Below are 14667 nucleotides of genomic sequence, written 5' to 3'. Positions count from 1 at the left end.
TTGAGAAGGAGACCTGTGTGAGGAAGTACCAGGAGAGACTGAGTACAGAATGGAAAAAGGTGAGAACAATGGAAGTAAGGGGAGTGGGGGAGGAATGGGATGTATTTAGGGAATCATTGATGGATAGCGCAAAAGATGCTTGTGGCATGAGAAGAGTGGGAGGTGGGTTGATTAGAAAGGGTAGTGAGTGGTGGGATGAAGAAGTAAGAGTATTAGTGAAAGAGAAGAGAGAGGCATTTGGACGATTTTTGCAGGGAAAAAATGCAATTGAGTGGGAGATGTATAAAAGAAAGAGACAGGAGGTCAAGAGAAAGGTGCAGGAGGTAAAAAAAAGGGCAAATGAGAGTTGGGGTGAGAGAGTATCATTAAATTTTAGGGAGAATAAAAAGATGTTCTGGAAGGAGGTAAATAAAGTGCGTAAGACAAGGGAGCAAATGGGAACTTCAGTGAAGGGCACAAATGGGGAGGTGATAACAAGTAGTGGTGATGTGAGAAGGAGATGGAGTGAGTATTTTGAAGGTTTGTTGAATGTGTTTGATGATAGAGTGGCAGATATAGGGTGTTTTGGTCGAGGTGGTGTGCAAAGTGAGAGGGTTAGGGAAAATGATTTGGTAAACAGAGAAGAGGTAGTGAAAGCTTTGCGGAAGATGAAAGCCGGCAAGGCAGCAGGTTTGGATGGTATTGCAGTGGAATTTATTAAAAAAGGGGGTGACTGTATTGTTGACTGGTTGGTAAGGTTATTTAATGTATGTATGACTCATGGAGAGGTGCCTGAGGATTGGCGGAATGCGTGCATAGTGCCATTGTACAAAGGCAAAGGGGATAAGAGTGAGTGCTCAAATTACAGAGGTATAAGTTTGTTGAGTATTCCTGGCAAATTATATGGGAGGGTATTGATTGAGAGGGTGAAGGCATGTACAGAGCATCAGATTGGGGAAGAGCAGTGTGGTTTCAGAAGTGGTAGAGGATGTGTGGATCAGGTGTTTGCTTTGAAGAATGTATGTGAGAAATACTTAGAAAAGCAAATGGATTTGTATGTAGCATTTATGGATCTGGAGAAGGCATATGATAGAGTTGATAGAGATGCTCTGTGGAAGGTATTAAGAATATATGGTGTGGGAGGAAAGTTGTTAGAAGCAGTGAAAAGTTTTTATCGAGGATGTAAGGCATGTGTACGTGTAGGAAGAGAGGAAAGTGATTGGTTCTCAGTGAATGTAGGTTTGCGGCAGGGGTGTGTGATGTCTCCATGGTTGTTTAATTTGTTTATGGATGGGGTTGTTAGGGAGGTAAATGCAAGAGTTTTGGAAAGAGGGGCAAGTATGAAGTCTGTTGGGGATGAGAGAGCTTGGGAAGTGAGTCAGTTGTTGTTCGCTGATGATACAGCGCTGGTGGCTGATTCATGTGAGAAACTGCAGAAGCTGGTGACTGAGTTTGGTAAAGTGTGTGGAAGAAGAAAGTTAAGAGTAAATGTGAATAAGAGCAAGGTTATTAGGTACAGTAGGGTTGAGGGTCAAGTCAATTGGGAGGTGAGTTTGAATGGAGAAAAACTGGAGGAAGTGAAGTGTTTTAGATATCTGGGAGTGGATCTGGCAGCGGATGGAACCATGGAAGCGGAAGTGGATCATAGGGTGGGGGAGGGGGCGAAAATACTGGGAGCCTTGAAGAATGTGTGGAAGTCGAGAACATTATATCGGAAAGCAAAAATGGGTATGTTTGAAGGAATAGTGGTTCCAACAATGTTGTATGGTTGCGAGGCGTGGGCTATGGATAGAGTTGTGCGCAGGAGGATGGATGTGCTGGAAATGAGATGTTTGAGGACAATGTGTGGTGTGAGGTGGTTTGATCGAGTGAGTAACGTAAGGGTAAGAGAGATGTGTGGAAATAAAAAGAGCGTGGTTGAGAGAGCAGAAGAGGGTGTTTTGAAGTGGTTTGGGCACATGGAGAGAATGAGTGAGGAAAGATTGACCAAGAGGATATATGTGTCGGAGGTGGAGGGAACGAGGAGAAGAGGGAGACCAAATTGGAGGTGGAAAGATGGAGTGAAAAAGATTTTGTGTGATCGGGGCCTGAACATGCAGGAGGGTGAAAGGAGGGCAAGGAATAGAGTGAATTGGAGCGATGTGGTATACCGGGGTTGACGTGCTGTCAGTGGATTGAATCAAGGCATGTGAAGTGTCTGGGGTAAACCATGGAAAGCTGTGTAGGTATGTATATTTGCGTGTGTGGACGTATGTATATACATGTGTATGGGGGGGGGTTGGGCCATTTCTTTCGTCTGTTTCCTTGCGCTACCTCGCAAACGCGGGAGACAGCGACAAAGTATAATAAATAAATATAAAAAAAAAACTTTTAACATGGTAAAGTCCTTTGATAGGTTGTGGATTATGTATGTTAAAAGTGTGGCATGAAACTGTAGGCCAGTCCATTTGGTGATGCGCAGGTTAAACAATGAAAAGAGATAAAAAGATCCCCACAGGTTATGTTAGATTTTGTTGTTACATACTTCTATCCCATTCATGCAAGACATCCTATTCATTGTCTTTTACCAGAGACAAGGCATAGAACTATATCTACTGACAGTTTTTGATTTCACATGCATAAATAGGAGTTAGTGGGGAGGGCTGTGAAGATTAGGAAAAAATTGTAAAAGCGAGTTTTAAAAGAATTCTTCCTTAGATAACCGAGATGCATAGTAAAATATGTCAACATCAATGTAGTGTGCTACTGGGGACCACATGGTATGGTTACTTGTGTGGAGGCTGGATGAAATAATCATCAGCCAATGTGTTATTTCAAGTATGCATGTATTTTAGGATTTGACACAATCATGGCTGTGTAGAATATTGTAACAATTATGCTGAAATTAAAGATAAATTTTGGCTGATAAGGAAGACTGGCATTTTGTAGGTTCTGTTGAATTCTGTAAGTTTCACATACTTTTTTGGTAATTCATCCTAGTAAGTATTACCAATACCAACCGCCTGGGTATTGGGAGTGTGAGTGAGAGCTGCCTAGTGAGCAAGCACATAAGTGGTTGTCAAGTTGCTTTTTTTGACCCAAGTAGCTGTCTTTTTTTTCTATCTTACCCACATGTGCACTATTATCATTGTCCACAATTGCACAATTTCTCCTTGTCATATATAACACCTGACAACATAACTCTCCAAATTTAATTTTCTTAATGCTAGATTTTTCTGCAGTGAGCACTATCTGTTAACCCTACTTTTAGGCAAAGTGGTTAGTGCAATAGATAGAAGTAGTAGATAGAAACATCTAGGCAGAAGCATTAGGTATAGGTAGTAGGTAGAAATATTAGGCAGGAGCATTAGGTAATTTAGTCAGTAGGAACATCAGGTAAGAGCCTCTGCAAACACTGTGCTAGAGTTCCCCACTTCCAGTGGCCTGTCAAGGTTGAGGCTGTAAAGGCTAAGAAGTGTCATGATCGAGCACCAGATGGGAACAGGCATCAGAGATATGGATAGATAGATAGGTAATCCCATATCTCTGATCTTCATAGCTTTTCATGTATTGCTTACTTAATATCAGAGAATAAAGGTCATTGCACCAAATAATACAGCAGCAGACTGAATAACTTTTACTAAGTGTAAAGAGACCATTCAAAAATTTAATTAAGAAACATGGGTTGTGCAGTGTCCCTGAATGGTATGTTGCCATTTTCTTGATGTAGAAGATCAAGAATGAATAGAGCTCAGGAATTCATCATAATTCTGCCATTCTCAAAATATACAGTTATAGAGTAGTTCACCTGCTTCCAAAATGCTTGCCTCTCATGATCTTTCTTCTCATGCTCAGGCGCATATGCACCAATAATCACCCATCTCTCTCCATCCACATTCAGTTTTACCCATATCAATCTAGAGTTTACTTTCTTACACTCTATCACATACTCCCACCACACCTGTTTTAGGAGTAGTGCTACTCCTTCCCTTGCTCTTATCCTCTCACCAACCCCTGACTTTACTCCCAAAACATTCCCAAACCACTCTTCCCCTTTACCCTTGAGCTTCGTTTCACTCAGAGCCAAGACATCCAGGTTCCTTTCCTTAAACATACTACCTATCTCTCCTTTTTTCTCATCTTGGTGACATCCACACGCATTTAGACACCCCAATCTGAGCCTTCGAGGAGGATGAGCACTCCCCTCGTGACTCCTTCTGTTTCCCCTTTTAGGCAAGTGTTTTGGGAGCAGCTGAGTGAGTGTGTTAGTAGTTTTGATGCTCGAGACCGGGTTATAGTGATGGATGATTTGAATGCAAAGGTAAGTAATGTGGCAGTTGAGGGAATAATTGGTATATATGGGGTGTTCAGCGTTGTAAATGGAAATGGTGAAGAGCTTGTAGATTTGTGTGCTGAAAAAGGAGTGGTGGTTGGAATACCTGATTTAAAAAGAGATATACATAAGTATACGTATGTAAGTAGGAGAGATGGCCAGAGAGCGTTATTGGATTACGTATTAATTGATAGGTGCGTGAAAGAGAGACTTTTGGATGTTAATGTGCTGAGAGGTGCAACTGGAGGTATGTCTGATTATTATCTTGTGGAGGCGAAGGTGAAGATTTGTAGAGGTTTTCAGAAAAGAAGAGAGAATGTTGGGGTGAAGAGAGTGGTGAGAGTAAGTGAGCTTGGGAAGGAGACTTGTGTGAGGAAGTACCAGGAGAGACTGAGTGCAGAATGGAAAAAGGTGAGAGCAAAGGATGTAAGGGGAGTAGGGGAGGAATGGGATGTATTTAGGGAAGTAGTGATGGCTTGCGCAAAAGATGCTTGTGGCATGAGAAGCTTGGGAGGTTGGCAGATTAGAAAGGGTAGTGAGTGGTGGGATGAAGAAGTAAGATTATTAGTGAAAGATAAGAGAGAGACATTTGGACGATTTTTTCAGGGATATAGTGCATATGAGTGGGAGATGTATAAAAGAAAGAGGCAGGAGGTCAAGAGAAAGGTGCAAGAAGTTAAAAAGGGGCAAATGAGAGTTGGGGTGAGAGAGTATCATTAAATTTTAGGGAGAATAAAAAGATGTTTTGGAAGGAGGTAAATAAAGTCCATAAGACAAGAGAACAAATGGGAACATTGGTGAAGGGGCTAATGGGGAGGTGATAACAACTAGTGGTGATGTGAGAAGGAGATTGAGTGAGTATTTTGAAGGTTTGTTGAATGTGTTAGATGATAGAGTGGCAGGTATAGGGTGTTTTGGTCGAGGTGGTGTGCATATTGAGAGGGTTAGGGAGAATGATTTGGTAAATAGAGAAGAGGTAGTAAAAGCTTTGCAGAAGATGAAAGCTGGCAAGGGAGCAGGTTTGGATGGTATTGCAGTGCAATTTATTAAAAAAGGGGGTGACTGTGTTGTTGACTGGTTGGTAAGGATATTTAATGTGTATATCATTCATGGTGAGGTGCCTGAGGATTGGCAGAATGCATGTATAGTGCCATTGTACAAAGGCAAAGGGGATAAAGGTGAGTGCTCAAATTACAGAGGTATAAGTTTGTTGAGTATACCTAGGAAATAATATGGGAGGGTATTGATTGAGAGGGTGAAGGCATGTACAGAGCATCAGACTGGGGAAGAGCAGTGTGGTTTCAGGAGTGGTAGAGGATGTGTGGATCAGGTGTTTGCTTTGAAGAATGTATGTGAGAAATACTTCGAAAAACAAATGGATTTATATGTAGCATATATGGATCTAGAGAAGGCATATGACAGAGTTGATAGAGATGCTCTGTGGAAGGTATTAAGAGTATATGGTGTGGCAGGCAAGTTGCTAGAAGCAGTGAAAAGTTGTTATCGAGGATGTAAGGCATTTGTACGAGTAGGAAGAGGGGAAAGTGATTGGTTCTCAGTGACTGTCGGTTTGCGGCAGAGGTGTGTGATGTCTCCATGGTTGTTTAATTTGTTTATGGATGGGGTTGTTAGGGACGTGAATGCAAGAGTTTTGGAGAGAGAGGCAAGTATGAAGTCTGTTGTGGATGAGACAGCTTGGGAAGTGAGTCAGTTGTTGTTCACTGATGATACAGCGCTGGTGGCTGATTCAGATGAGAAACTGTTGAAGCTGGGTAATGATTTTGGTAAAGTGTGTGAAAGAAGAAAGCTGTGAGTAAATGTGAATAAGAGCAAGTTTATTAGGTATATTAGGGTTGAGGGACAAGTCAGCTGGGAGGTAAGTTTGAATGGAGAAAAACTGGAGGAAGTGAAGTGCTTTAGATATCTGGGAGTGGATTTGGCAGGGGATGGAACCATTGGAGCGGAAGTGAATCACAGGGTGGGGAAGGGGGCGAAAATTCTGAGAGTGTTGAAAAATGTGTGGAAGGCGAGAATATTATCTCGGAAAGCAAAAATGGTTATGTGTGAAGGAATAGTGGTTCTAACGATGTTATATGGTTGCGAGGTGTGGGCTATAGATAGAGTTTCGCGGAGGAAGGTGGATGTGTTGGAAATGAGATGTTTTAGGACAATATGTGGTGTGAGGTAGTTTGATTAAGTAATGAAAGGGTAAGAGGGATGTGCGGTAATAAAATGAGTGTGGTTGAGAGAGCAGAAGAGGATGTTTTGAAATGGTTTGGTCACCTGGAGAGATAGAGTGAGGAAAGATTGACAAAAAGGATATATGTGTCAGAGGTGAAGGGAACGAGGAGAAGTGGGAGACCAAATTGGAGGTGGAAAGATGGAGTGAAAAAGATTTTGAGCGATCCAGGCCTGAACATGCAAGAGGGTGAAAGGCGTGCAAGGAATAGAGTGAATTGGAATGATGTGGTATGCTCAGGTCGACGTGCTGTCAGTGGATCGAACCAAGGCATGTGAAGTGTCTGGGGTAAACCATGGAAAGTTCTGTGGGGCCTGGATGTGGAAAGGGAGCTGTGGTTTTGGTGGATTATACATGTGTGGATCAGGTGTTTGCTTTGAAAAATGTATGTGAGATATACTTAGAAAAGCAAATGAATTTGTATGTAGCATTTATGGATCTGGAGAAGGCATATGATAGAGTTGATAGAGATGCTCTGTGGAAGGTATTAAGAATATATGGTGTGGAAAGCAAGTTGTTAGAAGCAGTGAAAAGCTTCTATCGAGGATGTAAGGCATGTGTACGTGTAGGAAAAGAGGAAAGTGATTGGTTCTCAGTGAATGTCGGTTTGCGGCAGGGGTGTGTGATGTCTCTATGGTTGTTTAATTTTTTATGAATGGGGTTGTTAGGGAGGTGAATGCAAGAGTTTTGGAAAGAGGGGCAAATATGCATTCTGTTGTGGATGAGAGAGCTTGGAAAGTGAGTCAGTTGTTGTTCGCTGATGATACGGCGCTGGTGGCCAATTCATGTGAGAAACTGCAGAAGCTGGTGACTGAGTTTGGTATAGTGTGTGAAAGAAGAAAGCTGAGAGTAAATGTGAATTAGAGCGAGGTTATTAGGTACAGTAGGGTTGAGGGTCAAGTCAATTGGGAGGTAAGTTTGAATGGAGAAAAACTGGAGGAAGTGAAGTGTTTTAGATATCTGGGAGTGGATCTTGCAGCGGATGGAACAGTGGGAGCCTTGAAGAATGTGCGGAAGTTGAGAACATTATCTCGGAAAGCAAAAATGGGTATGTTTGAAGGAATAGTGGTTCCAAGACTGTTATAAGGTTGCGAGGCGTGGGCTATAGCTAGAGTTGTGCGGAGGAGGGTGGATGTGCTGGAAATGAGATGTATGAGGACAATATGTGGTGTGAGGTGGTTTGATCGAGTAAGTAATAATAGGGTAAGAGAGATGTGTGGTAATAAAAAGAATATGGTTGAGAGAGCAGAAGAGGGTGTTTTGAAATGGTTTGGTCACATGGAGAATATGAGTGAAGAAAGATTGTCCTAGAGGATATATGCGTCAGAGGTGGAGGGAACAAGAAGTGGGAGACCCAATTGGAGGTGGAAAGATGGAGTGAAAAGATTTTGAGTGATAGGGGCCTAAACATGCAGGAGGGTGAAAGGCGTGCAAGGAATAGAGTGAATTAGAACGATGTGGTATACCAGGGTCGATGTGCTGTCACTGGATTGAACCAGGGCATGTGAAGCGTCTGGGGTAAACCACGGAAGGTTTTGTGGGGCCTGGATCTGGAAAGGGAGCTGTGGTTTCGGTGCATTACTACATGACAGCTAGAGACTGAGTGTGAACGAATGTGGCCTTTGTTGTCTTTTCCTAGCGCTACCTCACACACATGAGGGGGGAGGGGGTTGTTATTTCATGTGTGGCGGGGTGGCGATGGGAATGAATAAAGGCAGACAGTATGAATTATGTACATGTGTATATATGTATATGTCTGTGTGTGTATATATATGTATATGTTGAGATGTATAGGTATGTATATTTGCATGTGTGAACGTGTATCTATACACATGTGTATGTGGGTGGGTTGGGCCATTCTTTCGTCTGTTTCCTTGCGCTACCTCGCTAACGTGGGAGACAGCGATAAAGCAAAATAAATAAAACAATATATATATATATATCCTTCTTACTCATCTTTTTATTCTCCCTAAAATTTAATGATACTATTACCCCACCTATCGTTGGCCCACTTTTTCACTTCTTGCACCTTTCTCTTGATCTCGTGTCTCTTATATATATTTTTTTATTATTATACTTTGACGCTGTCTCCCGCGTTAGCGAGGTAGCGCAAGGAAACAGATGAAAGAATGACCCAACCCACCCACATACACATTTATATACATACACGCACATATATACATTTTTTTTTTTTTCTTTTTTTTTTTTTTGCTTTGTCGCTGTCTCCCGCGTTCGCGAGGTAGCGCAAGGAAACAGACGAAAGAAATGGCCCAACCCACCCCCATACACATGTATATACATACGTCCACACACGCAAAATATACATACCTACACAGCTTTCCATGGTTTACCCCAGACGCTTCACATGCCCCGATTCAATCCACTGACAGCACGTCAACCCCGGTATACCACATCGCTCCAATTCACTCTATTCCTTGCCCTCCTTTCACCCTCCTGCATGTTCAGGCCCCGATCACACAAAATCTTTTTCACTCCATCTTTCCACCTCCAATTTGGTCTCCCTCTTCTCCTCGTTCCCTCCACCTCCGACACATATATCCTCTTGGCCAATCTTTCCTCACTCATTCTCTCCATGTGCCCAAACCATTTCAAAACACCCTCTTCTGCTCTCTCAACCACGCTCTTTTTATTTCCACACATCTCTCTTACCCTTACGTTACTTACTCGATCAAACCACCTCACACCACACATTGTCCTCAAACATCTCATTTCCAGCACATCCATCCTCCTGCGCACAACTCTATCCATAGCCCACGCCTCGCAACCATACAACATTGTTGGCACCACTATTCCTTCAAACATACTCATTTTTGCTTTCCGAGATAATGTTCTCGACTTCCACACATTCTTCAAGGCTCCCAGAATTTTCGCCCCCTCCCCCACCCTATGATCCACTTCCGCTTCCATGGTTCCATCCGCTGCCAGATCCACTCCCAGATATCTAAAACACTTCACTTCCTCCAGTTTTTCTCCATTCAAACTCACCTCCCAATTGACTTGACCCTCAACCCTACTGTACCTAATAACCTTGCTCTTATTCACATTTACTCTTAACTTTCTTCTTTCACACACTGTACCAAACTCAGTCACCAGCTTCTGCAGTTTCTCACATGAATCAGCCACCAGCGCTGTATCATCAGCGAACAACAACTGACTCACTTCCCAAGCTCTCTCATCCCCAACAGACTTCATACTTGCCCCTCTTTCCAAAACTCTTGCATTTACTTCCCTAACAACCCCATCCATAAACAAATTAAACAACCATGGAGACATCACACACCCCTGCCGCAAACCTACATTCACTGAGAACCAATCACTTTCCTCTCTTCCTACACGTACACATGCCTTACATCCTCGATAAAAACTTTTCACTGCTTCTAACAACTTGCCTCCCACACCATATATTCTTAATACCTTCCACAGAGCATCTCTATCAACTCTATCATATGCCTTCTCCAGATCCATAAATGCTACATACAAATCCATTTGCTTTTCTAAGTATTTCTCACATACATTCTTCAAAGCAAACACCTGATCCACACATCCTCTACCACTTCTGAAACCACACTGCTCTTCCCCAATCTGATGCTCTGTACATGCTTTCACCCTCTCAATCAATACCCTCCCATATAATTTACCAGGAATACTCAACAAACTTATACCTCTGTAATTTGAGCACTCACTCTTATCCCCTTTGCCTTTGTGCAATGGCACTATGCACGCATTCCGCCAATCCTCAGGCACCTCACCGTGAGTCATACATACATTAAATAACCTTACCAACCAGTCAACAATACAGTCACCCCCTTTTTTAATAAATTCCACTGCAATACCATCCAAACCTGCTGCCTTGCCGGCTTTCATCTTCCGCAAAGCTTTTACTACCTCTTCTCTGTTTACCAAATCATTTTCCCTAACCCTCTCACTTTGCAGACCACCTCGACCAAAACACCCTATATCTGCCACTCTATCATCAAACACATTCAACAAACCTTCAAAATACTCACTCCATCTCCTTCTCACATCACCACTACTTGTTATCACCTCCCCATTTGCGCCCTTCACTGAAGTTCCCATTTGCTCCCTTGTCTTACGCACTTTATTTACCTCCTTCCAGAACATCTTTTTATTCTCCCTAAAATTTAATGATACTCTCTCACCCCAACTCTCATTTGCCCTTTTTTCACCTCTTGCACCTTTCTCTTGACCTCCTGTCTCTTTCTTTTATACGTCTCCCACTCAACTGCATTTTTTCCCTGCAAAAATCGTCCAAATGCCTCTCTCTTCTCTTTCACTAATACTCTTACTTCTTCATCCCACCACTCACTACCCTTTCTAATCAACCCACCTCCCACTCTTCTCATGCCACAAGCATCTTTTGCGCAATCCATCACTGATTCCCTAAATACATCCCATTCCTCCCCCACTCCCCTTACTTCCATTGTTCTCACCTTTTTCCATTCTGTACTCTGTCTTTCCTGGTACTTCCTCACACAAGTCTCCTTTCCAAGCTCACTTACTCTCACCACCCTCTTCACCCCAACAATCACTCTTTTTTTCTGAAAACCCCTACAAATCTTCACCTTAGCCTCCACAAGATAATGATCAGACATCCCTCCAGTTGCACCTCTCAGCACATTAACATCCAAAAGTCTCTCTTTCGCGCGCCTGTCAATTAACACGTAATCCAATAACGCTCTCTGGCCATCTCTCCTACTTACATAAGTATACTTATGTATATCTCGCTTTTTAAACCAGGTATTCCCAATCATCAGTCCTTTTTCAGCACATAAATCTACAAGCTCTTCACCATTTCCATTTACAACACTGAACACCCCATGTATACCAATTATTCCCTCAACTGCCACATTACTCACCTTTGCATTCAAATCACCCATCACTATAACCCGGTCTCGTGCATCAAAACCACTAACACACTCATTCAGCTGCTCCCAAAACACTTGCCTCTCATGATCTTTCTTCTCATGCCCAGGTGCATATGCACCAATAATCACCCATCTCTCTCCATCAACTTTCAGTTTTACCCATATTAATCGAGAATTTACTTTCTTACATTCTATCACGTACTCCCACAACTCCTGTTTCAGGAGTATTGCTACTCCTTCCCTTGCTCTTGTCCTCCCACTAACCCCTGACTTTACTCCCAAGACATTCCCAAACCACTCTTCCCCTTCACCCTTGAGCTTCGTTTCACTCAGAGCCAAAACATCCAGGTTCCTTTCCTCAAACATACTACCTATCTCTCCTTTTTTCACATCTTGGTTACATCCACACACATTTAGGCACCCCAATCTGAGCCTTCGAAGAGTATGAGCACTCCCCGCGTGACTCCTTCTTCTGTTTCCCATTTTAGAAAGTTAAGAAAATACAAGGAGGGGAGGATTTCTGGCCCCCCGCTCCCGTCCCCTCTAGTCGCTTTCTACGACACGCGAGGAATGCGTGGGAAGTATTCTTTCACCCCTATCCCCAGGGGTAATATACATATATATATATATACACATACACACACATACACACACACATGCACATATACACACACACACACATACATATATATACATATGAAAAATGTAAGAAACAATTTAGAAAACTGAAACTTCTAGCTTGAAATGAAAAGAAAAAAATGAATGTCACATAATGGTTCAACCTCTGGCTATGGAAAAAGGAAATGTTTAATTTATTTACACAAAAGTCAATAGTAGTTCTCATCAATTTAACCACTGTATCAATAAGCTTCAATGTCTGAGCTACATTTTTTCCAATTTCACTATTTTCTTGTCAAAGCACCATGTATGAAAACTATCACTCCAGTAACACAACTATAAACATTTACTTCCCCTTTAAAAAAGTTCTGGGGAAGTCTGTCTCGATACACTGCGGGACACTACCACCTGACGAGGTTTGTGTTGCAATGGTTTTTGATTTACAAACGTAGTAGCATCACTGGTGGCCAAGGTAGTTTCGTTGGCGAAGAGGAGCTCATGAAACATGTCGGAAAGCATGTTACTGCAGGCAGGAGCGAAGGCTGATGCAAACTTCAGATGGCAAAGAAACTGGAGGCACCACATCAGGCAAGAGGACGAGGCAGCTCCCGCCAGTCCTTTAAGTTCCCAACGGCCTCACAGCCTGTCCACGACAATACCGTCCTCGCCTGAGGTCCTCATGGTGGCGCCGAACCACTGGTTGCTCTTGTCGTCCAGCTGCTGACCCAGCGGGTGCACGTTGTTACCGTTCATTGCCTTTACCACATATTATACGTCTCTCGTCTGAAGATCCAGGGAAAGGTGACCCGAAAGGCGCGCTTGAAGGTCTGGTGCATGAAGGCGTAGATGATGGGGTTGACGGCCGGGCTGACTTAGATCATGTACTGCGATAGTGACAGTAAGGCGTCGTACGTCTGCTGGAGTTCGGGTTTGAGAGTACCGTCCGCGTTGACGAAGTGGTTGTGGGACACCTGGAGAACCTGCGGGAGAGGGGGGAAGCAAGAAACAAGTGACTGTCTGTTGTCTTGATCGTCTTCAGTCCCTCCGGCTGGCTCCCTCTATAGAGGACTGAAACCTTAAAGCAGGCAACAAGAACCTCTGCCAGAGACTCACAGGAAGTAAAAAGTATATATATATATATATATATATATATATATATATATATATATATATATATATATATATCTTTCTTTTCTTTCAGAGTATTCGCCATTTCCTGTGTTAGCGAGGTAGCGTTAAGAACAGAGGGCCTTTGAGGGAATATCCTCACCTGGCCCCCTTCTCTGTCCCTTCTTTTGGAAAATTAAAAAAAAAAAGAGAGAGGGGAGGATAGGGGATAGAGGAGAAAGAATACTTCCCACGTACTCCCTGCGTGTCGTAGAAAGCGACTAAAAGGGGAGGGAGCAGGGGGCTGGAAATCCTCCCCTCTTGTTTTTGTTTTTTAATTTTCCAAAAGAAGGAACAGAGAAGGGGACCAGGTGAGGATATTCCCTCAGAGGCCCAGTCCTCTGTTCTTAACGCTACCTTGCTATCGCAGGAAATGGCGAATAGTTCAAAAGGAAAAGAAATTTTTATATATATATATATATTTTTTTTTTTTTTTTTGCTTTGTCGCTGTCTCCCGCGTTTGCGAGGTAGTGCAAGGAAACAGACGAAAGAAATGGCCCAACCCACCCCCATACACATGTATATACATACGTCCACACACGCAAATATACATACCTACACAGCTTTCCATGGTTTACTCCAGACGCTTCACATGCCCTGATTCAATCCACTGACAGCACGTCTACCCCGGTATACCACATCGATCCAATTCACTCTATTCCTTGCCCTCCTTTCACCCTCCTGCATGTTCAGGCCCCGATCACACAAATTCTTTTTCACTCCATCTTTCCACCTCCAATTTGGTCTCCCACTTCTCCTCGTTCCCTCCACCTCCGACACATATATCCTCTTGGTCAATCTTTCCTCACTCATTCTCTCCATGTGCCCAAACCATTTCAAAACACCCTCTTCTGCTCTCTCAACCACGCTCTTTTTATTTCCACACATCTCTCTTACCCTTACGTTACTTACTCGATCAAACCACCTCACACCACACGTCCTCAAACATCTCATTTCCAGCACATCCATCCTCCTGCGCACAACTCTCTCCATAGCCCACGCCTTGCAACCATACAACATTGTTGGAACCACTATTCCTTCAAACATACCCATTTTTGCTTTCCGAGATAATGTTCTCGACTTCCACACATTCTTCAAGGCTCCCAGGATTTTCGCCCCCTCCCCCACCCTATGATCCACTTCCGCTTCCATGGTTCCATCCGCTGCCAGATCCACTCCCAGATATCTAAAACACTTTACTTCCTCCAGTTTTTCTCCATTCAAACTTACCTCCCAATTGACTTGACCCTCAACCCTACTGTACCTAATTACCTTGCTCTTATTCACATTTACTCTTACCTTTCTTCTTTCACACACTTTACCAAACTCAGTCACCAGCTTCTGCAGTTTCTCACATGAATCAGCCACCAGCGCTGTATCATCAGCGAACAACAACTGACTCACTTCCCAAGCTCTCTCATCCCCAACAGACTTCATACTTGCCC

At 43.1% G+C, this 14667-nt stretch overlaps 1 protein-coding gene and 1 long non-coding RNA gene across 3 annotated transcripts in view; one reads left to right on the top strand and one right to left on the bottom strand.

Annotated features, from left to right (window-relative positions):
* LOC139756428 (uncharacterized) overlaps nucleotides 1–14667 on the bottom strand; it is a 100610-nt gene that overhangs the window by 38533 nt on the left and 47410 nt on the right. The window lies entirely within an intron of this gene.
* LOC139756429 (uncharacterized) overlaps nucleotides 1–14667 on the top strand; it is a 47615-nt gene that overhangs the window by 11096 nt on the left and 21852 nt on the right. The window lies entirely within an intron of this gene.

Source organism: Panulirus ornatus, chromosome 21 (assembly GCF_036320965.1).
Source record: "Panulirus ornatus isolate Po-2019 chromosome 21, ASM3632096v1, whole genome shotgun sequence".
Taxonomy (NCBI): Eukaryota; Metazoa; Arthropoda; class Malacostraca; order Decapoda; family Palinuridae; genus Panulirus; species Panulirus ornatus.
This window is presented reverse-complemented; position numbering and strand designations above follow the sequence as displayed.